At 25.5% G+C, this 26,373-nt stretch overlaps 1 protein-coding gene across 1 annotated transcript in view; it reads left to right on the top strand.

Annotated features, from left to right (window-relative positions):
* LOC147816030 (disheveled-associated activator of morphogenesis 2-like) overlaps positions 1–18,829 on the top strand; it is a 57,309-nt gene extending 38,480 nt beyond the window's left edge. Inside the window, exons 10-11 of the transcript XR_015431597.1 lie at positions 9,326–9,425; positions 15,991–18,829. The gene's annotated coding sequence lies outside the window, so the exon portion shown is untranslated. The remainder of the gene's footprint in view (positions 1–9,325; positions 9,426–15,990) is intronic.
* The last annotated feature ends 7,544 nt before the right edge of the window (positions 18,830–26,373 follow it).

Below are 26,373 nucleotides of genomic sequence, written 5' to 3' on the forward strand. Positions count from 1 at the left end.
TTAAATGCATAGTTAAAAATTACCTGTCTATTTTTTGTTAAAAAATAATTCCACTTATACAAAAATAAAAACTAGCAGGCTTTACCCTTTACTTACTCTGCTCACCAACTCCCGTAATTGCTTATCATTCATTCATCATTGATTTTTTTTCTTTATATATACTTCCGTAAGCTGCAATATTTTTCACAGAACACATAACATTTTATTTTCAAAATATACAAGTATTGTAGCTTTATATAATATATCTGTTTATATTTGAAGCATTTGAAGAAACTTGATGAATTTGTATCATGGCGTACTAAACATACTATTATCTCAATAGTTGTGAAGGACTCAAATAGTTGTTCGCTATGATTTAAATAATTTACAAACTTTCGACTGTTTAGATAAAGAGCTGAAAGATAAAGAAAAGAGGAGAAAATGATGTTGTGTGGCCTCAACCGTTATGTCCTTTTATGAACCGCAAGAAATAATAAGCTAGAAAGGTACTAATTTGAACAGTACATACCTATAAATGGTTTACATAAAGCATAAAAGTGAAGCTCTTTCCATTTTGAAATCCTCCTCATCAAGTAAAGTTGTCTTACTTATCAAAAATAAGATCTTAATAGTAAATCTAAATTTATTTTTTTTAAATTTAGAGTTTATTAATGTACTTATTTTTTTATTTTTTATTTAGTTCTGTAATTTTCCATTTCCGGTAGAAACACTTTTGTTTGATATTTTTTTAAATTGCATTTTGAGCTGTAAAAGATTTTTACTCTGTATTACTTACGTTAAAACTGTTTAATGAGTAAAATACAAAATATGAGAGTTTTGTGTTGTTAGAGTTTTTATTTTTTCATCTATTTACTTTTTTTAAGGAAAATAAGTAGTTTAATGGATATCTAATCACAAACGATTTAAAAAAAGTAATTTCATTAAAATGTTAAATAATAATAATGATCAGCATCATTAGCAAAGAAGTAAAAAATGAAATGGATGTTTAGGGGAGCTTCATGCAAAGTAAAGTATAAGAAAATGAAACAAAGTGCCGATAAAGCCCAAGGCTTCTCAAGAACTACCACCAACAGGGAGGGATGAAAAACGCATAGCCGGACATCATTAATTTTCCTTTTTACCCTACAGAAAGGGGATCTACAGCTGCACCCCATCAACAGCTCATCCCTATTAAAAAAAAATTCTAATTCTTATTCTAAAACAAACGTTTGTACTTCTTCTAGTAATCAATATTTAAATATCATGACGGATACACTAATATACATACAAATTTTTTTTATTCCTAAAATTGCATTGGGTAAAATTGATCCTTATGATTCTCATTTTGACATTACATTATAATAATACATACTGATTAATTCATATTGATACATAAAAAACTTAACATTTTTAGATGTGCAGAAAAAGAGTTCTAGTTCTTACCACATACAAAAGTGTTTAAACTACAAATTACTAATTTTATAGCATTCATTCCTAAAAATATTTAAATTATTATAATTTTATCGTTGACCAGTCAGGGCAACGAGGAGGCAGTGGGTAAAATTCGTATCTGTTTTTATATAAATAATTTGAAATAATATTTTCATTCAAGTTTTTTGAACAATCTATGATTTACCAGACTTGTCAATGAAAACTCCAATAAAAATGCATCATTAAAGCTTGCAAACATTTAAGAGTTAACCTAAATATGTTTCCTAGGAAGTTACTAAATTCTTTTCCTTCTTCGGTATTCATATTTATATAAGAAATAATGCTAAGACAAGGGACAGTAATTATGTATAAATTAACCATACAGGAATATAAAAACACTTTAAGGTAATTTCATGTAAAAATATTAAAATCACTCCCTGATGAAAAGAAAAAGAAAGAAATTCATCTTGGGAAACAATCAACTACAAGTATAAGAAGATCAAAAATTATAGCCTGATTTGATCTTTGTGTGTTGCTTTTTTATTAATGCTTATATTAACCTGATTTTTTATTTTTTTATTTTGACTCTTACAGATTTTTACTTGAGACTATAGTGTTGAAGTTGATCTAATCGATTAAGTTGCTCTCTGACCAATCCTAAAAATTTCCTTTCATATGAACTTGGAAAAAGAAAAAAAAAAAAACTGCCATGCTCACCGAACTTGATACTTGCTTTTTCTCTATATCAAATAAATTTTTTTCTATATCAGAAACTTGAAAGGGATTGTTTTGAGAGTTTAACGTTTGCTATTCATTTTGCATTTCTGCTCACTTAGAACTTTAAATTACTAAGGTGTGTGGAAAACTATACAAGGATTACAATGGAAGAAAAAAAATTAGCATTCGATAGTTAATTTGAGAATTTGTAACTTCTAAACTTGATGGGAAAATAGACCAAAGTTACTCTGCAGGAATGCAACTAAGTTGAAATTTGGCATGCTGAAAAGACCAAGTTTAATACAGAGTTTTTTTTAGTTTTTTTTCACTTAAAGATTTTTTCCCTATATAATAAATATTTTTCCATTGGAATGTAGAAAAATTTATCTTTTACGTGATTTTCATAACTTCAAACTTCCCTTGACATAAAAATTTACTAAAAAAGAAAAAAAAATTTATAAATATTGCCAAATATAAATCTAAACATTTATATAGACGTTTTAAAAAATAAAAAATATTAGGAAGAAAGAGGGATAAAAGCAGTTTTGAATATGATCCGGTATATCATATAAGATCATCATTATATATTATTAGCAAGAAAAATTATTTCTTGTTTTAATTGCTATTGTCTCACACATTTTGTTCTTAATTTAATTATTTATTCAAGTACGTTTGATTATTTTCAAATCAGCTATCATCTAATTTTTGTTAGGATTCTTAAAATAAAATATGCTTACGCGAAAATTATAATACTTATATATTTTACAAACAAAATGATTTTTAATCAACTTTTAAGAACAAGGGGAAGGAACGGTTTATGTCCACTGCTTCTGGTTTTGAGAAGAAAAAAATTTGTGCATGGGCAGAAACTGCATTTTTATTGTGTAATAACTCTCTGCGAGAACCGATTTTTTCCTTGTTTATATTTGCTAAACTAAGTAATCTTCAAAATACAACTAATGGCAGTAATTTTATAAAAGAAAGGGGAACATAAACAGTTCTCCTCTTTTAATCTACAATCATGAATGACAAGCAACTACTGGGGCTGATGAGTGAAACGAACAGGTAACGGAGCCTCCCAGTAGAAAAACAAAAGGATGCTTACAAATAATCTGTGACGAAAAACAATTATTTGTGAGTGTATGATGCACATTTAGAATCATTCCAAAAGTCCGACTGTGGAGGCTGATGAACTGTAGGCAAATCTTTTGCTGCAGTCAAGGCATAAATCATGTCACAATCTAAAAATAATTTTATTAGTGAAATATGTGCATGATAAGTAATTTATCTACTAAGGCGTGTTTTTGAAAAAGTTATTATTAGCATTAATTATTATTGTCGGAATTCTACTTGACTAATTTTAAAAGAGTTCCACTAATTAAAAGGGAGGTATGAAAATGATTTTCTTTTGTAGCATGAAAATTGTCATTTATAGGCAGCAAGAAATACCGCTTTATTTTTCACCTGTTCATGATTTAAAGATCTCCCCTAATAAGTCCTAATTATAAAATAATTTTATTTCATCTAAACAATTATGCCTTTTCTGAAATATTTAGATTCTGTATCTTCAACTATAAATTGGAAACTATACTAATATTTCAACTCGATAAAAGTCGAAATTTCGGTACTCTTAACGTTCTTTTTATATTTCAAAATTTCGGTACTCTTAACGTTCTTTTTATATTTCAAACAGGGTTCTTCAACTAACTCCAGAGATTTAAACCATTTTACACATACTTATAGTTGTTAACTCCCCCAAAAAATTTGTTGCAAGAAATCTGCATGTATAGGAAACATTTTTTCCAAATCAGCATTGAAAATGATTAAATGTGTGTTTATTATTTTGTGTTGCCACTGCAAGTTATGTTTCTTTCATTATTCAATAGTTACTGGGAAAGGAGTAATTTTTTATACGTCTTTTGATTTGAATATTAAATTGATTTAGTAGCAGAAAAAATTTATAACTTTTTTTAAACTATGCTATGACTCTTGTACTATTTTCCGCTTTAATTAGAGTGCTATGTAAGTCTTGAATTAAATTATATGATAAATTTTACTATAAATCAAAATTGAAAGGGAGAAAATTTTAATGTTTATTTTAGTCTAATTTGATATTAAAAAAATTGAATTTAAAATAAAACTTTTTAAAATGAAATAATTCTAGTTTAAAAAAAACTATTTTGCTCTTTAATTGGTAAATGAAGTTGCTTATTTTTATATTAAATATTTTCCGAATGACGCATTTTATGCTATTGCAACACATGAGTTATAAATTTCTTCTCTGCTTGATATGGATAGCGAAAGCTTAAGGTTTGAAGGTCAAGCCCGGGGGGAGGGGGTCCCTACAATACCTCCTCTCATTCTCTGGTCAAAAGCCACACCGATCAGTTTACAGACACCCGTGTAAATGTTTTTTTGCGAGATTCTAGAGAATCAAAAGCAAATCAACCCTACAAAACCCCACACCTTGTCTTAGAGAAACATGCTTTTTGGATTTTTTCTCACTTGAAACTTGTGTTTTATTGCAAAAAATATATAATTTAAGAAATTTTCAACAGCAAGATAAGAAGTATCGGATCTTTTGCCAATAATTTTGTGCTTTCATGATTCGTTCATACATTTTAAAATATTATATATCAAGCCGTAGACAGAATTTTCTTTCGGAAGGGATTTAAATTTGTAATATATAATATCGCATTTCTTAACAATTACAAATTCGTAGTTAACTTATCTTGCATTTATCTTCAATTTATAACGTTATACTCATAAATAATTTTTTTCCATATGTAAATCATTACATGCAAAATATTTGCTTTGCATCTTCTGTCAAACCTTTTTTATTAATCAATAAAAGGAAAATATTGTAAGACAACGTTCTCTCATAAGTTTTTAAGATTATTTTTATAGTAATGATTGAAATGTTTATTAAAAACTCATAGGGAAAAAATTTACTATTTCAAGAATAGGGAATAAGTTTTTCGTAAAAGAGAATATTTCTTAAAATAGTGATAAGTCAAGGAAATGTTAGTGAAAATTTTACTGTAAATTCGAAAAAGAAAAAAGAGAAGAGCAGGCAAAAAAATCATCAGAACATCATGAGGGAAGCAGTACTTTCATATAACACATAACAGTTTTATATAACAGTATTTTCAATACAACTTGGGGATAGTAAAAAAAATATGATTATACTTGGTACAATTATTATATATTTCCTCTGGAATGTTTAAGAAGCTCACCATAAATTGTGGTATTGCTTTTATGATGTTTTGTTACTTTTATATATATGTGGTATTGCTTTTATGATGTTTTGTTACTTTTATCTTTGCTGCACTGCTCTGCACTGCTATAATTACTTTAAAGTTTTAGTTTCTCTTTCATAAGTTTTCACCTGCCTTTTTCTGCCCTTAAATAATTTAGCCAAAAATAAAATTAAAAAAAAAAAAAAGAAATAGCAAGTATAGCCCTACTTATTTTGTGATGGTGGTAACAGCCAATAAGAGTTGAGTATGCTTTGGGGGCTTGGTTAGAGGAGGTGAGAGAAAAGGAAAGGGACACATGTTTTTGGAGAGCTGAGGTTAAGACACAAAAAAAATATGAGGATCCTCAACAGCTAAGTTATATTATAAGATTTTCTATCACCCCTTAATTATTTTTTTATTTATTTTATATTGTAGCAGTGCAGCTTCATAATGTATAATTTCATGTAAATTCATTTTATGTACCTATTATTAATTAGTGTGAATGCCTTCCTGGAACAAAATTTGTAACTCTAAATATCTTAAATGATCAACTTTAAATAAATAGTTTTAACACCTTGCAATTAGTGATCATTCTAATGATCTTGTTCTCTTACTTAAGAGTATATTATTTTTAATTGTTATTCATTTTTATTCTTATCTTAATGTGTGTGGTGATGAACTGAACATCACCACAAAATTAAGTAATTGATTTTCAAACTATTTTACTTTTTTTTATTTTAGTCATAGACTTCTTTTTGAATTATAGAGTTCTTTTTTTTAAAGAAATTCTATTTAAAAGGAATGGTATAATACAATACAGAATATTATAAAAAAGAAAATAGATTTACTCAAATTACTCTATTTATCCCAAGATCATGGAAAAATTTACTTAACTCGCAGCTCATTTTTTGATGCTTTCATATGTAACACTCAATCTCTTACCAGATAAATATCAAGTACCATAAGAAAAACAACATTCATTTTAAAAGTAATTTTCGTTTGAACTAGAAAGGGTTACTTATAAAAAGGCTTTATTCATAAAAGTTTAAAGTATTAAAAATCAACTTTCTTTATTAATTTTTTTTAATGAAGAAAGAGTTTATAATTAATTAAAATAAAACTTTATTTATTTGTTCTATAACATTTTAATTTGTTAATGTAAGATTTGCCGTAGTGGATAACATGGATTAGCTGTCTCCATAAAACATAATGTTCCTTTACATAATTCTATAGTTTCAATTAAAAAAAGAACGAATTTTTGATTTTAGAGCTCAATTAGTATTTTTCCCCTTCATAGGAAAAAATTAAATAAACTTTCCACTCACAAAGAATAAGAATACTTTAAAAAAATGATGGCACGAAATTTTTTTTTTCAAATTTAATTTTATAAAAATAACATTAAATTTTAAAAAATAACATATTAAGTATAAAATAGGTTTTATTTAGAGTATTATTGACAGTATTAAGTCATCTATGACTGAAAAGAGCTTTAGTTAGCAGAAATTAATTTTATTAACCATCAGTTAGCCATGCTATTTTATGGAAAGGGATTCCCATTTTCTTTTATGCTGTTGTTTTGCCATAATATTTTAAAGAAAATAATCTTTGATACTGTTGTTCTTATCTTGATTTTTAGCGATTTGATATGAAACTGACTGTTCTAATCTTTTCGAATTCTGAAGAAAATAAAGCCCTCTTTCTCCCTTTGCTGAGGAGGTATATGATGTGAAAGCTAGAAAAATAATTTCCCTGCCATCTACCGGAAGCTTTTGATAGCACGTCTAAAATAATAAACAGCACCCTCTTTATATGGCATTTAAAAGATTTTTTTTTATTATTATTTCAAATATAAATATGATGCTATATGGAAAAATATTCTTGCTATGTAAATGAAAAAGAAATATGTTGAGCATTTTAAAAGTATAATTTTGATTAATATAATAAAATAATAAACAGCTCCCTCTCTCTATATGACATTTGAAAGATTTTATTTAAGTTTTTTTTAAAACTATTTTAAATATAAATATGATGCTACATGAAAAAATATTTTTGCTATGTAAATGAAAAATAAATATGTTGAGCATTTTTAAAGTATAATTTTGATTTTCATTTATATTCTGTATTAAAATTTAAAATAAAATCATTTTATCAGTAATAATTTTATCAGTAAATCGTTTTATTGTAAATTGTCTAATATTTTGAAATTCAATTAATAAAAATTCCAAATATTGAGAGAAATCAATTTTTAAAAACAGAATTTCTTTAGCAATTACTATTTTCAAATATTATCCCAAAATTTTTTGAAAAATATATTATTGAGTTTATTATACTAGAGTTTTGTTCTAAAAATTCAAAAAATTTAAACATATTTTATTTATGCAAAACTCTTAAAACCCTTTTTGAATCCCGTTTTTAAAAAGTAAGTAATTTAACTGAGATTTTAAGTTAAAATGAACATTAAATATTGAACATTTAAATAGATTAAAACAATTTATATAAATTAAAAATGTCCTATTTTAACATTTATTATAACATAATACTTAAATTGTAATTAAAGTTAGCAAATTAATAAAATAAAAAAGTATATTTCATAAAAAATCGTTACTTTGAACTAAAAAAATGTATGATTAAAAGGAGGATTTCAGCAATTTAAAGTACTTTTTTTTCTTATCTATAAATATATTCATTATTTCTGAATGTCTTCATCATTTCTGAATTGCGTATTAATTTTACTTTTAAAGAAGGCTTAAAGAAAGGTAATTATATATATATGTATATAGTTATAAGTAGTTATAGTAGCTCATTTCAGGCTTCTTCCTAAAATGCCGTAATACAAACAAGAACGTACCTTTATCTTTTTCCTGCTATTATATGAAATTTTTTTAACTACTTGTTTTTACCATCTAATATTAAAATAATAAATTTTTAGGAATCATGTAACATTAAAAATAAATATATCTTTTATCTAATAAAAGAAAAGTCTTTATTTTAAAATATGTGCTTAATACAACATATTAAACATTTTATAATAAGCAATTAAAATAAAAACATTTTTCAATAAATTTAAGAATTGTTCTAGTTATAAGTTGTAATAATTTTATTTTTAAGGGAAATAGTATTAAATTTCATCAAAAATATTTACTTCAAAACAAAGAATATAAACGGATTTAAATATTATACTTCGAGAAATGCTTTTTAGAATAAAAAATTCTTATAAATATTTATTTAAAAATTTTAAAATATTTATTTCAAATCGAATTACTTTTTAAAACTATTTAATAAGCAATTCCAGACTTCATATTTAGGTTATAGTAAATTAATAAAATGCTAACTTTTTAATGTTTTATGTAAAAGTTCTGCAAATTTTAAAGAACAATGAAAGTGCATTTTTTAAATCGTAATATGCTAAATATTTTTGGATTTTATTCTTCTATCTTTTTTCAAATTTTCGAGTTAATAAAAAAATTTTTATACCAACTCTACACTTTCTCATTATTAATAAATCTATTCATTGTTACTTAAAATTAATAATGGCATACAATGAAGGTCTTGTAACCAATTAATAGTAGAAGGCCAAATGACACTTTTAGTTTTCGGGCCTGTATAAGTGACGAATTATATCTCCGCCTCTTTATGCTAAAAGATAGGAGAAAAAGAAAATCGATAAAATATGCTTAATATTTTATTCTTCGCTTATTTTTTTATTTTCTTACTTACCTTTCTTTTTTTTTCTCTTTTCCTCTTTTCTTTCTTTTTTGATTGAAATGTAAAGTTAATATGTAAAGTGGAAGTTAAAAACATTTTTAAATAAACTTCATATCTTATTATAAAGATTGCATCAATGCTAAGAACAAGTTTATGTATATTATAAATAATTTAGTATACTAATTTTATTGTAATATTATATGTGTTTTATGAAAATAATATACTAAAAAAGTAAAAATTATTTTCTACCTAAGGCCAGATGGTATTGGAACTGTGACTGTTGTAAAGTGATATTTTTGCCAATATTGAGGTACAATTACGAATACTTCTTGAAAACCGAATTACTCATTTTAGGTAAATATATTACTCTTTTCTTTATAATTAACCCTAAATTAGCTTATTATTTAAAATCCACTCGCAAATTTGTTCTCATAAGTTTTGGTTATCCTCTTAGAGGTTGTCTCTAATGTACCCGAGTTCCCTTTTTTTTTTTCGCCCTGGACTTAGTTAATAGCAAACTTTTATAAGTTTATCTGAAGCAGATCATATTGTTTACATTTGATGCAGTATGGCCAATTTTTGAAGCTCTACTCTAACTCAACTTTTTTTTAAAAAAATTTTAAAATGTTGTTTAAATCTATTTATTTTGTAGTTTAGTGTGTGTAATTAAATGCTAAGGCTTTAATTCATGCCTCTAATATTCATTTTAATGTTCCTTTAATTTTTCTTTCAATGCGATTTGAAATAAACTGCCTTTTTTCTTTTTCATTTTTTAATTTTAGTTGATAAATATTCATCATTTCAGGATATTACTATTTAATTTTTAGGAGTTTTTTAATATTATTTTGCTTACTTAAAGTTAATTAAAAAATTAATCTTAAATAATCTTTCAAAAAATGAAAGAAAAAACATCATTTATAGAGCGAATTATCTTTTAAACTTCTGTGATTTCAGAATTTTTTATTTTATCAATTTAAAATTCCAGTTGAAGCAAGCCAGTCATTGGCAAATTGTTTTTATTCTGAAATGAGAACAGAAAAATCAGAAGTATTTATTTCATTTCGACTAAACAATAAAGGTATCTATAGAATAAAATTCTGCAGAAAAAAAGAAAAAAATTATTTGCATTTCTGTATTTTTCAGCTATTATATTGCTTTAACTCTTTCATTACTGTTTTTTTAAATTTAAAATCTATAATTATGAAGATGCAAAGTATAACAGTTTGGGTTTTATCTATCATTTCAATTAATGTTATTATAATGCTTTTTTTAATTTATTGATTTTTTTTTTCGGAGAAAATAGTAATTTTCTTAAGTCATGAAAAATTCTTGGAATTTGTCATGGAAAGCCATGAATTTAAAATCTAAAATGTCGCAAATACCCTGTGTGAACAAAAAATTTTTGTAAGTGTTTTAAATTAAAATTATATTGTCTGTTTTCTATTCCTTCTTTTAAAACAGGTTTACTGGATATAAATATTATGACTTCTATTGTTTTTTGTTTTTTTTTTTAAATTCAGTTTACTCTACTGTTTATTATGAATAATCTTAAATAGATGAATTATTGTATATCCTGTGATTAAAGTCAACCCAATTTTGATTACAACATATCAAGTTTCTGGTATGGTCTGGTGTATAAGTCAACCACTATGTAAACCAAATAGGAAAATTTCTAAAATTAGAATATAAATAAATAAAATTGTTAAATCTCTCTGAATATGATACGTTTACCCTTAAGTAAAGATGATGTTTGAGACCATCTCCAAAATATAAATTCAATTGTTATTGTGAAGTCTTTTTAAAAGTGTGGAAATACAAATTTTTTGAATGAGGATTAAAATTATTTTCTGTAAGACTCAGCAGATGAAGTTTTAAATGTGAGATCCGAATAAAGACACTGTTAATTGTACTGAATCTGACAGGTGATCTGAAATCTTTAAATTTGTAGCTTTATGGTCTGTCTTAAAAGTTTCCATTGTGTTATATTTTTTGAAATATATAACTTTTCTTAATCTTAATTTTTCAGAACGTATTTTAAGGAATTGTTTTTAAAAAAACCAATATATGTAAAGAAAATATGAGAGATAATTCAGAATTAATTATACATAACATAGTAAAAATAGTTTTTGAAAGGAGTAAATTGATACTGAGTTATTCATACATATCTTATAGTTTATAATGCATGAATATTTCACATTCAACGAATGCCCAACTTTACTATAATTGGTTCACCAAGAGTTGGCACTTGGCTCCACCTACTCGGGCGCAGAGTTAATTTTAGCGCTGGATAGGAGAAACATTTTTGTTGTTAAAAAGGAGACAACCCTTAATGCGCGCCAAACGCAAACAGTAAATTCTTTTTCACTTACTTACTTCTCTTTATCATCCGCTATTATACCTTTCATTACTCTGGCTAATTGAATATATATTTTAAATTTAAAAACTGCTGCTTTCCCAGCAAAATGTCTCAAAAGTGACTATCTTTTCACTCAAAAGAGAGAAATATCAAATCAGGGTGGCCACCCACCTGGAAAACCTTGAAAAACCTGGAATTATCAGGGAATTTTTTTTATACTGGAAAAAACCTAGAAAAATCACGGAAATATGGATAAAAACCTGGAAAACCTGGAAATTTTAAAGAAAAGCTGGAAATTTTTTCTTATATATTTTTTTTAATTTCACTAATTTAAGTTATTTGCTAATTTTCTTAATTTAAATTGTTTCATCCATTATACCCACATTTTTTAGACGGAACAAAAAACAATTAACTATGCTAAACTAAAAAACTGTGTGTTTAGATTGGAATTCTTTAAATGTTTTAATTTCAAATAAGAAAATAAAATCAAAAAAGTATAAATTTAAAGGAATTTTTTCTATTTTTTTTCTTCTATAGAGTATAGAACTGAAAATTAGACAATTTTACCATTCTGACATTTATTTTTTTATACTGAATCCCTTAAAATAAAAATGTTATTTTAAAATGCCATTATTTAAAAATTTGACTTGAGATATTGGTTTAAGGAAAATATGATCAGTGAATTTTATAAAAAGCACTGGTAAGATGAAATACAGTATACATTAAAGCTTTATATTGAAACGTAATTACAGTGATTCACAAAAGTGTTGATACACTTATGATGACTTTCAATGAAATAAAACTATCCATTAATTAAAATAAATGTTTCAGAATATATATTTAATGATAAAAAATGTGTTCTAATCTTAACAAAACTGAAACATTTTAAATGACAATATGAAATATTTTGAAAACAAAGGAAAAGTTTATTTTTAAGGAATCAATCATCAAAAAGTGACAAAAACTTTATCCCACAAAAGTCATCATACACTTTTAAAGTAAAAACTCAGTCTATTAGTAAATCTAATTTTTCGTTAAATTAACATTTAGTGGAGTTTCTTTTAACATCTACAATAGCTTTTAAAGGTTGAAAATACGTGTAACTAGTTTTTTTTTTTTTTGTCTGGTGAAATTCGTGCAGAATATTTTTTAAAAATTTTTACAGAAACTTTTACAACACTCAATTGCAAATTTATGAATTTTTTCCACAAAATTTATGATTTTAATCTCTGATATGAAGTCCTTCTTTTAAGCATTTTATCACATATTGCGCAGTTCAATTGAATACAGTAAACTAATTTAACATATTCATTACTGATTTACCTCTTATGAAGACAAATAATCAAATTTGGTCTATTCTATTACGACCACAAGTCATTTTTAAATGATAAAATAAATTGCTATTATAGGTTTGATACTAAATTGCTGATAAAGAAATGAAAAATAATTAAATAAAAAAAGCAATTGACGATAATTTTAATTCTGAGATCCAAAACATTTAAATGTACGATGACTTTCGTGGGGTAACATTTTTGTTACTATTTGATAAAAAAATTAACGTTTGCTTTGTTTTTAAAATATTCCGTGCAGTTTTGCTAAGAATAGATTATACATCTTATTATCAAATACCCATTGTGAAATATTCATTTTAATTATTGAATTTTTATTTCCTATTTCAATATAAGTTATAAGTGAGTGTGCACTTTTGGGAGCCACTGTAATTATTAAAAATTATTAATATATAATCACCTGAAACGGTTTTCTTTTCCTTAATGAAAATATATTAAACAATACTTATACAAGGTTTTATTGGTTATTCTGATTTTGTGATTTTGTAGGTACACTTTGAGCAAATACTACTTAAAGTAACACATTAAATTCAATAAAAACAATTAAAATTATTCAATAAAAACAATATATTCTGCAAGCTAAACATATTATTTTCTCCACGTCTTAATTTTTTAGAAATTAATGTTGTACCAGAACATTAAAAAATAATAAAAAAATATCTTGTAAAAAAATTTTTTTTTATCAAGATATGTTTTAAAAATGACATTTTGAATAAGATATTTTTTAATGCAGACACTTTTCTTGTATACAGCCTACACTTTATAAGAAAAAAGGAAAAAAACACAAACCTGGAAATTTTAAGATTTTTACCTGGAAAACCTGGAAAAGTCAGGGAAATTTGAACTCTGTTTTGAGTGGCCACCCTGTCAAATTTATGAAATATTTAATGTTAAAAAAAATACACATAAAGATTGCGAAATAAATATTTTTCTCATACGATTACCAAATAGCAACCTTCTTCAGGTTTGTTAACATCCTTTTCCCAAAAAATAGCAAAATAGTATCGTTGGAAAACCACGTGATGGAGGCGGAGCCAAGTGTCAACTCCTGTTGAATGAACTATACCAATGTATAAGTCGAACCCCCCTGATTTTTGTAAAATTTTTGGAATTTGAAAAGTTTACTTATGCACCAGGACATGCAATAATAATGAATAGTTCTTTCCATTGAAATATTTTATTTTTAAAAAGTGAGTTTTGACAGTTTAAATTTAGAAATATTAGTGTTTACTGTATATTTTCTTATCAAAAAGCCAAAAATGTGTTTATGCATGTATCAGGTCTACTTTGATTTCATAAAGATAGGATTTTTTTTTCAGTGCTGTTGCTGAAATTTCTTTATTTTATTTAATGTGTTTTTGGTGAAAAATACTGAGATTTGGTAAAATGCTTCACAAGTATTTTTCTTAAAGCAAAAATATGCAAATTTTTTTTAAAAAAAATATTGCTGACTTATATATTTAACAATCATTCTAATTTTTGAAGCTAATTAAGCCTGTGATAATTTTCAAAGAAAACTTTTTTAAAATTAAATAAACCTTTTTTACTTTAAATGTATTTTTTTATAAATTATATATATAAAAAAAAAACTTTCCCTTGAAATTAATAACTTTTCGCATTTAAAAATAAAGGAATAATACATAAAAAGTTTGTCAATCTAATTCATCTTTGCTTTATTCATTCTGTTTGCTTTTTTCAAAAATATCCTTTTTTCTTGTTATAGCAAAATTAGGATATAATTGTGAAGAATACAGATGTTTCTATTCTAGTTGGAATAAAATTAAATTTGCAGAATTCAGAAATTTATTTAAACCAAAATGAAAGGAAAGAATAAAGAAGTGTGACAACATGCTTTAAAACTTGAGAAAGTATTCCTTTCGGCCTATCTCTCTTTCTCAAAATAGAATTGTCATTGCTTGGTGGTTTTTGCATTTGAAACCAAGCAGTTTATGTCATGTCCTACACTATGGGGATTTGAAGATTGCTAATTTGCTGAAAAAACTATAAAATAAGTATAATATAAAATGTTTTGAAAAGTATAGGATTCATCCAAAAAATTTAAGTTCATCACTTAATATAATCTTATAGTGCTTTTTATCTTTCTTTTAAGGGATAATTTTTACTTTAAACAACTTGCTAATTTTTAAACTATGTCCTAAATATAAATTTTCAACCTTCAGTCAATTCTGGTCTACATGTATATTTTCTTTATAATTTGTGTTGGCGCAACTCTTTCTTTCTTCTTTTCTTTTGTTCCTTTACTCTTTGTGCTATATTTGACTTTGTGTAGAAATTGAAGCTGCAAAACAACAGCAGCGGCACCTCCTGAAGAACAAGAAACTTTAGAGTTTGCTAATTGAGCTTTAAATTTACATTTTTCCTGTTATTCCTTTTTGTGTTGTGTTTATGTAACTGCATGTAATTTTCATTTAAAATAATGTTCTTTATGTCACAAAAAAGTTCAGTTGTTTAAGAATCAAAAAAAATTTGGGTGCTTTAAAAAAATGAGAGTCAACTATATTCACTAAAAATTTTAAACCGATTTCGTTTTTGAATAGCTGAAAAAGTCGTTTGATTTTTATGTATTGATAAAACTTAATTGTTGAAAAGGTTCGGTGTCTAATATTTCCAACTTACTATCAAATTGAATAGCAAATTTTAAATATGGATATCCTTCTTGTTCAATTAACTCAACAATTCATTTTAAGCAGTTGGTACCTATAATGTATATAAATTTCTCCTCTACAACGTCATCTATAATGCAAAATAAATAAACCTATAGATAAGGGTAAAACAAAAACAGAAGAGTAAATTTTTTTTGAGAATCATGAAATAAAGAAAAATGGGAGTTCATAATTATGATTTCAAAGTTTACCCTCATCCTGCACTCAGGGATGGAAGATCAAGTTTGTTATCCTAGACTGCTTATTTAAAATATTGCTTAAATCGTGTTGAAATGAATTTTACTTGTGTGATTATTATTTAAAACAATCCCTTTTACAGACAAAACGCATTTGCTTTTATATGCTTTATGAAGTTCTTTTGTGTTATTCATAACTATTATTTGCTATCAATTATTTTTATTATTTACTAAAGCATGTGTTGCTACTTGTAATATTAAAAACAATGTAGCTTTGATAATAATATTTTTAATAAATTATTTTAAATGTTTGGTGAATTCTATTGCTAATTCTTAAATATATTTTAATTTCAGCTGTTGTTGATTTCTTTTAAACTGTAATGTCACATTCTCCAAGATATGACTGCAAAACGAGATCCTGGAAGAAAATGATATGTGTAATTGGAAGGTGTATTATCCCATTTTTGGTTCGACTATGGTCAAAGAAAATTTGAAAATGCTAAAGAAAAATTCTCATGTTTTGCTACTGCAGGATGGGAGGTTGCTTTGACCTTTCATACAGTTTCACTCTTGGCCATTCGTCATATTTATGAAAATTTATTTTCTCATGTTTTATTTAAACCTGTCTTTGTTTAAATTTCTAATTTTTTTGTAGAAATTAAATTGTGAAACTCTAAGGATTGGTGAGCAATGAATAGAAGGGGGCATAGCCTTTAATGTAGTTAAAATAAACTAAGAAAAATATATAGGCATAAAAATTGGAGTATTAAATAAAACTTGGAGAAAAGAGTGAGAAGATTGCTGGAAAAGAACTGCTTTAGAATTTTCAATGACTAGCGTGCTAGAGTAGAACCCTCTTCTGATTTTTAAGAAAAACATTAAGAACTTAGCAGCGATAGAAGTTACTCATCCATTAAATTTGTGGGAGACTCTTACAAAATTCCTTCACTGCCATGAGGAGAAAAAGGTGTTGACTAATTTATGCTGTGAATTATCATTAATTTTAAACTAATCATTTTTCTACATCTGTTTATATGCTGGTTTTATTTTATTTATTGACTTGGAAAAATTAGGCGTAAAGTCACGTTTACTATATCTGTATTTATTTTATTATTCATCACTTCAATTACTTCATTATTGACCATAACAAGCTTATGAATTGTGAAAATATTAACAACAAAATGTCTTTTTTTCCATGTAAGGTGATAATTTACTTAGTCATTTATAATTCAATCAAATACATTTCATTTTCAATTGCCAATTAGTAGTATAAATTGTCTTACCATATTAAGTAATGCTTTATCATTCTGTATTTATACTCATTTAAATTTTGAAATTGATTAAAAGTATTAGAACAAACGATAAAATTTATATTTAGCTTATTGGTTTTATTTAACTATTTTTTCATTATTTTATTTCAAAAGCATCTTTTTCTTGTCACACAATATATTTAATTTTTTATATATCTCAATTAATTATTAAATATTTTCTTCAAACTTCAATCTCTGTTTTTTATCCGCGCATTCTGTTAAATTGATTTTAAATAAATCTTAGTTCGGGAACTAGGTTATTATTATTTTACAGATATAAACTTTTATTTTTCTTCAATAATGTATTTTTTCATGGCATGCATATCAGTAACTAAAGTTTACCATTTACTAATAAGCAAGTGAGGTTTAAGCAATTAAAGTATATCCTGTCCTACGTTTAAGGCTCTTGATTTTAATTTTTTAAAGAAAAATTTTCTCCCCAGAGAATATTGTTTTTATTTATTTATATTTTAAAAAAGCATATTTTTTTTATGTAAGATGCTTGAATCCTTTTTTTCTTAAAAATTTTTTGTAAAATATTCTATAGTGAGAGAATTTGTTATCATGAGTGATATTGAGAAATTTTAATAATTTAGCTTTTTATTTATTTATTTCAGACATTTTTAATAATTTTTTGTGTGGCTTAGTTGTTTTTTTTAAGAAGATTTTATTAGTAAACTTTAATTCTTCAAGTAAACAAGTTCTCGAATATTTTAATATTTGTTTGATTTTACGCCTTCTTTTAATGGAGTGAAAGGTTTTAATTCTAAATTTTTCCTTAAATTGAGTGGTTTCGTTCCTCTTTTTTTTAAGAGAGTATGTTTTTTATATAACAAGACTTTATTTATTTTTAGCAAAAGTTATATGAACACAGTGAAAGAGCGTCCGGCAACCTAATTCCATACATTTCCCCATGGAAAGGCACTGCCACGCGTGTTTCGGAAGCAAGGATTGGGACCCTTGGCTAATCTTTCACAATCAAGTTTATTCTAGTTTGATTTTCCATAAGAAAATTAATTCAATTTTATGTCAGAGAATGTGAATTATTTATTTTTTGTAAATATTACTTTTATTTTACAAACCTACTTAACTAGCAATAAAATATTTATTTTCTGAGATCATATTTTAAGTTTCATGTATTTTAAATTTGTTTTCTTTGTAACCTATTTATAATTCCTGATTCCTCTTTTTTTATTTTAGCATTTCTTACCTTCAGTCACCATACTTTTACATAAATGAAATTAATTAATAAGGAATTTTGCATACTTTGCCCTATTTTATTTGAGTGATTCTATGTATTCTTTAACCCTGTATTATATGTTTATTGACGAATATAAATTACTCAAAACTTTCACAAGAACCAACTTTCAAAATGTGTAATTCTGCAATATCATGCCATGACATGACGTATCATTAAATTTCAACCATTATTCAACTGTATCATAATTTATGTTGGATTGGCTTTTCACCAGAAAATTAATTCTTGAAAGCATTGATAGCTCAATTAAAGATATAAAAATTAATTTACTTTCATTTTATGCTTTAAAATTTATTGTAAATATATAATGTTAAAAATCATGTTAAAATGAGAAAAACTAAAACAAAACTTGACATGTAATAAATTTTTTTGCACCATCAGAAATATTCAAGGACAATGATTGACATAACACGAAGTCTAATTGAGAGTATTGACCTGTAGTACACATATAAAAAAAGTATTTAAATAATTTCTGGAATTAAGCTGTGCTCCGTGCTGCACAATTTATTTTCTCATTTTAAAATGAGCTGAAAATTTGTGATTCGTTTATTTTGTTCAGCTTACTTAGTATGTTACCTAATGTATCTCTTATCTTTCATGAAATAAATACCTATAAATAGCAAAACACTATTTGGGCTTTTTTAAACTGTGTCTTTAATTTTGTTCAATGCATATTAAGTCAGGGTGGCCACCCACCTGGAAAACCTTGAAAACCTGGAATTATCAGGGAATTTTTTTTATACTGGAAAAAACCTGGAAAAATCAGGGAAATATGGATAAAACCCTGGAAAACCTGGAAATTTTAAAGAAAGGCTGGAAATTTTTTCCTACATATTTTTTTAATTTCACTAAATTAAATTATTTGCTAATTTTCTTAATTTAAATTGTTTCATCCATTATACCCACATTTTTTAGACGGAAATGTATCTCCAAATAGTTAAAATATCATCAACTTACTTTGCTTTCATCAAAATTTGCTCCATTATAACCCTGTTAAACTAGAATACAACATAAAATTCTCCCATGGTTGCTAAGCAAATGTAGAAACCTTCGATCTCTATGCAGACTATGGGACTGTGCAATTTTTGAAAGGCAAAGATTATGGTGGATGTGGAAGACGGGGTTAGGATATTTCCTTCGGTTTTTAAATTCTGTCCGTGGGTTTGTTCACAATGTTTCAAGATAGTTCGCAATTGAGAGTGGTAATTTTTTTCTATTTTGACAAAATGAGTCAATATGTTTTTGTATTTTTAACTTTATTAAATTCTCTAAAAATTAGTTGGTTATAATTTAATAATGATAGATTTTATATTTCACTCTTTTTCTGAAAGCTTTTGAACTCAAAGAAATCTGTAAATTATATATTCTCAGCAAACCAACCAATCACGCATTTCCCCCCATCACTAACAGCAATGTTTGTCGACAAATTGTTACAATTCTTGCATTAATGCTAATTTTTTCTATTTCATTTTAACCTTTTATAGTATATTTTTATTTTGAAAAAAGTTTTTTTTAGAACTAACTATAGATTAATATCAAATTTTACGGTTTTGTAGGTAAATATTAGTTTTTTGATTTAAAATTAGAATTGCATAGTTATTAAAATATCGAAAGTTCGTAAATGTTGCTTCCATTCTAGAGATATTTCAAAACTATTCCTCTTTTTACCTAAAAAAGCTGACAATGACTAAGGAATATATAGGAAACATATCATATTAAATGATGTATATACATAAAATATCATTTTTTTTATTCATATGTGTTTAGTCAGGAGAAGGAAAACGAAACTTAGTGTTTCAGTTCTGCACTGTACAAGATTCCAGTTGTTCAAACAAAAACAATTAACTATGCTAAACTAAAAAACTGTGTGTTTAGATTGGAATTCTTTAAATGTTTTAATTTCAAATAACAAAAAAAAAATCAAAAAAGTATAAATTTTAAGGAATTTTATCTATTTTTTTTTCTTCTATAGAGTATAGAACTAAAAATTAGACAATTTTACATTTCTGACATTTATTTTTTTTATACTGAATCTCTTAAAATAAAAATGCTATTTCAAAATAGTCATTTTTAAAAGATAAAATAAAATATTATGGAGTTAGCAACAAAAATTAAAATATAATTTTGCTATTATAGGTTTGATACTAAATTGCTAATAAAGAAATAAAAAATTAAATGAAAAATAATTAAATAAAAAAAGCAATTGACAATAATTTTAATTCTGAGATCCAAAACATTTAAATGTACGATGACTTTCGTGGGGTGACATTTTTGTTACTATTTGATTAAAAAATTTACTTTTGCTTTGTTTTTCAAATATTCCATGCAGTTTTGCTAAGAATAGATTATAAATCTTATTATCAAATACCCATTGTGAAATATTCATTTTAATTATTGAATTATTATTTCCTATTTCAATATAAGTTATAAGTGAGTGATCACTTTTGGGAGCCACTGTAATTATTAAAAATTATTGATATATAATCACCTGAAACGGTTTTCTTTTCCTTAATAAAAATATATTAAACAATACTTATCCAAGGTTTTATTGGTGATTCTGATTTTGTCATTTTGTAGGTACACTTTGAGCAAATACTACTTAAAGTAATACATTAAATTCAATAAAAAACAATTAAAATTATTCAATAAAAACAATATATTCTGCAAGCTAAACATATTATTTTCTCCGTGTCGTAATTTTTAAAAAATTAATGTTGTACCAAAACATTAAAAATAATAAAAAAAAAATTTTTTTTTCAAGATATGTTTAAAAAATTTTTTTTTGAATAAGATATTTTATAATGCAGACACTTTTCTTGTACACATCCTACACTTTATAAGAATAAAGGAAAAAAACACAAACCTGGAAATTTTAAGATTTTTACCTGGAAAACCTGGAAAAATCAGGGAAATTTGAAATATGTTTTGAGTGGCCACCCTGTAAGTCTAATGAGTGTTCACATAAATTAGTTTATGTGAAATATTTATTTATACATTTTAAGAAAAATGATGCAGAGAGAATTTCCAAATTTCTGAAAAAATGAATTTATAAATCTTAAAACATTTGTATTACACCTTTTTCTGGAGCCTGTAGTGTGAGGACTAATTAGTATATATTTGTACTGGTTTTCACGATGGAAGCATGTAACAAATTAAATAATTTACTTTTAACAAAGCAAGGTCGTTTTTGTTTTTCGTAAACCAGGAAATCCCTCATAGGAAAGAGTGCTCATAAATGAGTCAAATTTCAGTTAGTTTTGTAATATTTTCGATTTTATTTCTTTAGCTCAAAATTGTATGTTTATTTTATATATTTGGTTATCTGAAAAATTTATAAAAATTGGATTAGAAAATGCTTACTGTAAATAATAGATAAACAAAAAAATAGAAATTTAGCCCATTCAATTCCAACACGTGAGGTTGAATGTGCCATTGTTAAATATGAATGGGCCACATGAAATTCTATTAAAAAGTAAGTATCAACTTCTTTTTTTGACTAAATATAACAGATAATGATTTATCAAAATTAATTTTACATCTGTTAAAATGTATATCCTTGGTCTGTCTTTGACTTGAAAACACTGTCCATCTGAAACAAAAACTTATTTTAATTAAATTTCAAGTAATCAATTTCTAATAAACTAATATTCTGAAGAATTTAACATCAGGCAACATTTTTCTTTAGAAATGAATATAAATTATGCCTTTTGAACTGCCATTTAATCTAAAATCTTTAACAGCCATTTTAATAGTTTCATACATCAAGAAAAAAGAATTCTAAATAGAAAAAAAAAGCAAGCAAAAGCAAAATAATCTTCATAATCAGGGCAAATGAGGTCCATTCAGTCGAACGTATTACTTTTTGTACATGTATTCAGAATTCTGAAGATCATTTAAATTCAAGCATTGACACATTTAAAGTTAGTCTACAAAAGGTTTTCTAGTTGTCATTAAATAACAGATATTTTTTAGGTAGTATTTTGTTTGCAGAAAAAAAAAAGAAGTTGCAAATTTTTCACATTTGATGTGTTCGACAGAGCAAGTAACTCCACTTATCGGTAGCATTTAAATTTATTTCACATAAATAAAAATACTTTTTCATACATTATTAGTGGCCAATTCATTACCACACTCCCCAATTTTTTATGTATCACTTCAAAAGTTATATCTTCGCAAAAAAAAAAAAAAAAAAACAGCGATGCAAAAATATAGATTTTGTTCCATTTATATTTCAAGCGTTTTTCATCAAATATTTAAATACTTATGTAAAAAATAATCTTTGTTTTATCAAAACAGATTTTAAGAATAACAGGTTTAAATTTAGAAAACTGTATTTTCAATTGAAATCACAAAACAGAAGCAGATTACATTAGTCTAATTATAAATTCGTAGCAAGTAATATGTATGCATATACGTATAGTATATATGCATATACAGATGTGCAAAAAACTACATTTTTGTACTTAATTACAACTACTTTATTATAAATATAGTTAACTACAACAACTTATTTTTAAAAAATATAGCGATTACTTTCCTATCTTTAGAAGACGGACTTTGCTGGAGAAATTAAATCACACACTTGTTGAAAATGGTTTTGAATAAGGAAATTGTTTATTTAAACATGAATTATTATGAAATATTTATTCATGTTTACAGGAGCGAGTATGTAATTCTAAACCATTTTTAACAAATTACTTTAACCTTTAGCTTTATGTATTTCTCAACAGTATTTAAGAAACAGTAAAAAATCATAAATTATTTTCAATTTTGATAGGTATTTAATGCTTTTTTATTTACTCTAAAATACAAAGTGATTAAAAAATTACAGAAAATGTATATATTCCCTTCTATTGAATTATCATCAATGCTTCAGAAATGTACATTCACATATAATTTTAAACACAACAATAATTTTATTTTTAAAAGTGAGACAAAAATAATTATGCATTAATTAGAAATGATTTTTTATGTAAAAAAAAATCAACATAATGTTCTGAGAAGAAACTCTACAACATAGGAATTCAAATTAGCATTTGGTGGTTGTATAATGTCAAGGAGAAAAATATTTTTTTGACATAACAAGGTTTTCAACATATTGAGTGTATACTGTAATACACAATTCTCATTGCATCCTGATATATTTAAGTAAAAGCTTAATCCTTAATTAGAAAATAGACTTTGATTGTTGAATTATTTTCCTTCTATGCATTTTTAAGAGATATGTCTTAACAAAACAAAAATAAAGTATATAAAAGCTGACTTTTTTTCATAAGAATTTGCAAAATCAACAATCCTGCTCATAAGTCAAACATTTTGAAAAGGTAGACATTTCTTTATATTGCGGACAATTTTAGTTACAATAACCAGATATTGTAATAATAATTTTTATTTTTATCCAACTTTTATCTGGGGTGGAAAATTCTTCATTGATGATACCACTACAATTCATTTATCAGTAAAAAAAATTGTGACAATTTATTACAAGTTTCCAGCCAACATTAGCCTCTATAAGTACGTCTTAGTATAAAACAGGACCTAGAATAACACAACAATAAAACAACATATATTTACATATACATAATCGCATATATTTGATAAACAGATTAAAACTACATCTACTAATCAATAAACGCTATCTAAATTAATTTGATTTAAATTGTTCGATTTTAAATATCAATGAAATTTTCTTTTAAAGAACTAAGCTTGATAAAAAAAACTTGTTTAAAGAATGAGAAAATAGATATATAGTTTTTTTTTTTAATTAGGAGCAGAAAATTGTTTTAATCATTATGTACTTCAATATCAAATTTATTTTCGAAGGGATAGCATAGAACAATTTTAAACTATAGCTATATCAGATAATGGACATAAAGAACATATAGAAATTATTTTATACCAATTAGTGCAAAGCAACTCGTTAAACCTATATATTAAATAGAAAGATCTAATGAAAAAAATATACATGCTTCAAATTGTCTGATCCAATTTTATAAAAAAAATTTTTGGTCCTATTTTATACTTTTTACATATGCTGTACTCTTACTTACCACTAAAAAATAAATAAAAAGGTAAAAATAAAAATTATCAAAAGAAAATGTATCATTTCTTGAAGATACATGTTAAGGGAAAGCTGTTATTTTATAGAATATATATCCAAGGTACTTAATTCACTTTATATACAAGCTTACTACTATTTCACTGCAACTGTTTCAGTTTAAATAAATTTCAATTTAGAATTTAATGCTACTGTATTTAATTAAAAACTTCTTAAATTTAGAAAATATGTCCAATAGTACGTTAGTAGACCTATTTGATTGAAACACTGATAAGTATTGAACAATAGAAGCTAGCACTTGACTTGAAGAAAAGCCACAGTTTAGGGAAACATAACTTTTATTGAAGAACACAACGATTTTGTGTCACTTTGATGATTGTTCTCTCTCTAAAAATTAAATATTGTACCCTCTTTCCCTGCCTAAGACCTGTTTTTATCCTTCCTCTCGGCAACGACGTTAGATATATGTTACGGTAAATGACCGAAGTCTCGAAAACGTCGACATTCACCGGTGAATGTCAACAATCACATAGTCGCTTTGGTGAATGTCCGAAATATTTATTACATTCGATTTGATATGAATTTATTCGTGGATATATTTATATTTATTCGATATTTTAATACTTACTGACGATAGATCAGAAGAAACATCAGTGTGTGGAGTATCGGACCATACATTTACATTTGCTCGGTATACCCTACACTGATGTTTTATTAAGGTTAAGTGCCACTGCCCGGTATACCCGACACTGATGTTTTTTTAAAGTCAAGTGCCATTGCCCGGTATATATTTGCCCGATACTCCAAACACTGATGTTTCTTCTAATCTATCGTCAGTAAGTATTAAAATACAGAGTAAATATAAATATATCAAATAAATATAATAATCTCAGCGAATAAATTATTATAAAATTGGATATAACAAATATTTCGGATATTCACCAAAGCGACTATGTGATTGTTGACATACACCGGTGAGGGTCCGAATGTACAAGAATGTAATGAAATATTCGATCCTTCACTTACGTATTTGGTGTTTGTCGACATTCACCAGTAAAAGTCAACACCCACCTTTTTCGGTCATTCGCCGTAACATATATATAAAAGAATGCATCAACGTGACACATAAAAAAAAGCAAGATACTAAAAGAAAGAGCCAAAACAGATTTACAAAGACATATTGTTAGCTCAAAAGACATAATATAAAATTTATCATTTAATTCAGTCAATTGAGCATGAAAATATTATACAATCGTATAAACTTAAAATACAATATTCTGTTAATCTTTAAAGACATTCTAATTTATAAAATTTGCAACACAAGAAAGATTTTTTTTTTTTAGAGTAGCTGACTCAATTTTAACTGTTAAGTCTTTAAGATGATTTTGATGTGCAAGACATTCCAAAGATTAATATTTTTCAGAAATATTATTTCAATGCCCACCACTTTTGGCAACATATGGCACGTGACAGGCACTATTGTTTATTTCTGTTTTGTAGGTCCCATTAAGGTGGATCATCGTCAACCCTAAAAGGACAGATAGATTACATCTATGCACTAAGCTGGATTCGAACCCAGTACCTTCCAGGTACAAGACCAACTACAGCGTGGTCAGCACTTTAAAAAACATAAAACACCATATTTGAATTAATTGTATTAATTTATTAACACAGAAACTGTTCTACACGAACAGTTTCTGTGTTAATAAATTCGATTAAAAGCACAATAAAATTGGACATATATCCAAATTTTAGTACAGTATTTATTTCAAATTAATGCTTGAAATTGGTTAGGATCAGTGACTTACATTTTGTACCAATATGATATTTAAACATAAAATGCCAATTCTATACGTGTAATTATATTCTCAACAAAAACTACAAATTCAATAGTATACAAATCTTACTTTCTGCCTTAAATTAATTATAATAAAAAAAAGTTGTGTTACCTGCAATAGTAGGTAAAAAAGAAACGAAACTTGATTTACAGCATTTTTGAAAAAAATAGCACCTTTTTTTAAATTAACTTTTATTTAGTACACACTTAAGTACATTAATATTGATAAAAATGATCCAGAAATTAAGCATTCAATGTACTTTTTATTCCCATT

The sequence above is a fragment of the Parasteatoda tepidariorum genome, chromosome 2 (genome assembly GCF_982258835.1).
Source record: "Parasteatoda tepidariorum strain Cologne lab strain chromosome 2, Ptep-v5.0, whole genome shotgun sequence".
Lineage (NCBI taxonomy): Eukaryota > Metazoa > Arthropoda > Arachnida > Araneae > Theridiidae > Parasteatoda > Parasteatoda tepidariorum.